Here is a 3687-nt window from a genome sequence, read left to right as displayed (position 1 = left end):
GTACTTTGTAAATATTCTTAAACCAAAAAATACAAACCTATCATTTATTATAAAACTGAGAGAAAAATATGTTTTTTACCCCCACCTCAACAGCTTCTTTTTAGAATCCTGATTCCAGTGAAGATTTTGAGTCCCTTCCTTCAGTTTCTCCCTGCTCCGTACTAACTGTGTATGAGTCATGGTAAGACTGAAGAAGCAGCACTGCCAGCATGTGGCTGGCGTATGCAGTCATTCTTGAAGTGCCACTGGGCATGATGTACGGATGATTCCAGACTATTACTTGCCATCACAACTTTTTGTAACAGGTGCAGCGAATGAACTTCTGCCCCTGTCTTCCTTAAATGCACACAAATAAAGCGTTACCATGTCCTGGATATGAAGTCATGCCTACTTCCATGAATCATATTTTGTGTTCATGACTCTGCAACTGGGATTAGTCATTTAGACCTAATTAGTTTCTTCAAAATAGGAAATGTACAAACAGCTTAATATCCAGATTAAATTTCACATAGTCATAAAACTAGAAAAATGCCAGTTAAGGTGTTAAACCACCACCAACAAATATATGTATTTTGTACCCTGCCATCAAAACCTTAAATGAACCCTGGAATCATGTGTTGAAACTGGCTTCTCTCCTACATTTGTAGAGGGCAGTCACAATCAAGGGCAAACTTTCAGCAATGTTGAGCCCAACCAAGTGCTTGACCGGGCCCCATTCAAGGAAAAGGCAAACAAATAAATCTTGTTTCATGTACCTTTTAAAATTTGTATTTTAAATTTGATAATTTTGTCATTTTACCAAAATGCATTTATTCAAGTACTAAAATCACAGCTATTAATGAAGAAAGCATGTTACCAGAAATAGAAACAATTCTTTGAATCTGCAGCTTGTTTTTTTCCACAACAAACATATATATTCAAATGTATAGAAATGTGCATGACCCTTAGCTTTATTTCTCTATGCATTTAATATTCATGGAGACAAAATAAAAGAAAATGTAATGTGTGGGCTGCCACTAAGATATTTTTTAAATTATTTACTATCCCCACAGGAGTATAAGAATCTATTTTGCTAAGGATGAGCAAAGCACATTTGTATTTCCAAGTAAGTTGATAACACTTTTTGCATTTCTACTTTGGTTTGAGTATGTATACCATCTCCAAAAGTCACTGGAGAATATTTTTTAGACACAAGTATTTGGTGTTAATTTAATAAACACTTGTTTGACACCCACTAGCATGTTTTCTAGCTTTTGGTGTAGAAATCTTATAGTCTTTTATTAACTAAATTCTTAAATATTTAATTTTTGATACTAATATTACTGGAATTGATTTATTTTGGGTTTTTAAAATTTTTTTTTATTGGAGTTCAATTTGCCAACATATAGCATAACACCCAGTGCTCCTCCTGCCAAGTGCCCCCACTCATTGCCCATCACCCAGTCACCCCAACCCCCCGCCCACTTCCCCTTCCACTACACCTTGCTTATTTCCCAGAGTTAGGTGTCTCTCATGTTTTGTCACCCCCACTGATATGGAATTGATTTATTTTGTAATTTTTCTATTGTTTGTTACTAGCAGATTAAAATAATTGATTTTTGTATGTTTACCTTGTATCTAACAACTTTGTTAAATTTACCTATTGATTCTATTAGGTAATTTGCAGATAATCTAACAGAATTTGCTTTATTTACACAATCTAGTTACACAATCATGTAATCTACTTTTTGCTTCTTTTTAAAAATGGTACAAAATTTTATTTCTATTTCTTATCTTACTGAAGGATCCTTACCTAGGATCATGAAATGATTTTGAAGAAAAAAATGGCCTGTTTGTATCAGTATTTTTAAAAGGCATTCTGGTAGAAATGTGTAATATTTATTGAAATGAGAAGTTAGGTCTAGAGAAATCTAAGGAATTTTTGTAGGAATTCAGAGAAGACACACATTCAAGATTTTTCAGAAATAAAATTGACAAGGGATGGTAATCATTTATAAGGACTGAGATCTCTAGCCAGGGTGGCTAGACATTTACAAGAGATAAGGGACATTTAAAAAGAAAGAGAATTAACTAGAAGTATATTAAGAAAGGGTAATGGAAATGAACACATTTTGAAAACATTTGATATCCAACTCAGATCACATTTACATCTTATAAAACCAGTAATTTTAACACCTGTATATATTTGGTATCTGCCTCTCCCAAGGGAGAGAGGGCAGATAGCCCTTGGTAACCGTGGTTTGAATCTTAAGCCACAGCTGAGGGATCTTAATGTGGGATCCAAGAAAGTTGATTTACAGGGTGACCAGTTGCTAGGTGCAAAAGAAAAAAAATGGTCCCACAGGAATCAATGTTGAATAGTCTGTTTCAGTAACTCGAGCTACGAAATATGAAGGGATTCAGGTTGTAGGAAACAGAAGCAAATCTAAAAGGAAGCCTATAGAAAGTTTATAGAAAGAATAGAAACCATGAACAAACCATAGTTATGGATTAACCTCAGCTTTAAGGTAACAGAAAGCGAGAAGGAAGAGAAATGATCTAGAGACAAAGAAAGGTAATAAGGAGTATTCAAGTGAAAATTCAACAAATATTTGAGCACTTACCATGTTCCAAGTACTTTTCTGGGTTCTGGAACTACAGAGGTAAATAAAACATACAAAAATACTTGCCCTCATGGAAGGATTACATTTTAGTGTGAAGATCACTATAAGAAACACATTGAGCAAAATATATATCATATCAGAATGTGGTAAGTATTATGGACAAAATTAAAGCAAGGAAGAGAAATAGCACGCACTGAATAAAGGAGAATACGAATTTAAAGTATCATGGTTCAAAAAAAGCATCACAATAATATGTGTAAGAATCTAAGCTGGGAGCTTGAACACTTTACATATTCAGGATTCAGGGAACACCAAAAAAGACAGCGACTCTGAAGTGAATTGAGCCAAAGAGAGTGTAGGAGGAAGAGAAGTTGGATAAAATGGAGGCCACGAAAATGTACACTGACAGATGTGTGTGAAGATGCACTATAAATGGCTGATCAAATGGTTGATCATGCAATGTCATTGCTTGACTGATTTTAATATAGCACCCATTCCCTTGATCTGCCTCATCCATTAAACTAATTTATAATATTTAACTTCTGCCAGAATGAAGATCAAGTTCACTCCTTTTTTTGTACACTATTTGGTTAGGCACTTGCTACTCATTTTGGAGATCCAGTCCCTTTAGCCAAGTCATTTTCTCAGCCCCCTTTCTCCATATCCCTTTTTAACCTCAATTCATCATCCATCCCAACCAGTCTCTGTTGCTGGGATGCAGGCATGCAGCAGAAGTTCATCCCAGTTATAAGGATAACATTACAGACTTTCTTGCTCTAGAGGTCATAAGTTTAGCAAAAGTCCCAATCAGGGCAGTAAGATTGACTCTTTTTTTTAAAGATTTTTAATTTATTTATTTGACACAGAGAGAAAACACAAGCAGGAGGAGCAGCAGAGGGAGAGAGAGAAGCAGGCTCCCCAGTGAGCAGGGAACCCAATGTGGGGCCTGGTCCCAGGACCCTGGGATCATGACCTGAACTGAACGCAGATGTTTAATCCACTGAGCCACCTGGGCACCCCTAAGATTTTCTTTTTAAAGTAATATCCCTAGACACAAAACTCACTTTCACTGGAAAAACTCACA

This window comes from Canis aureus, chromosome 1 (assembly GCF_053574225.1).
Source record: "Canis aureus isolate CA01 chromosome 1, VMU_Caureus_v.1.0, whole genome shotgun sequence".
NCBI lineage: Eukaryota > Metazoa > Chordata > Mammalia > Carnivora > Canidae > Canis > Canis aureus.
The sequence above is the reverse complement of the archived record's forward strand: the minus strand, read 5'-3'. Positions refer to the sequence as shown.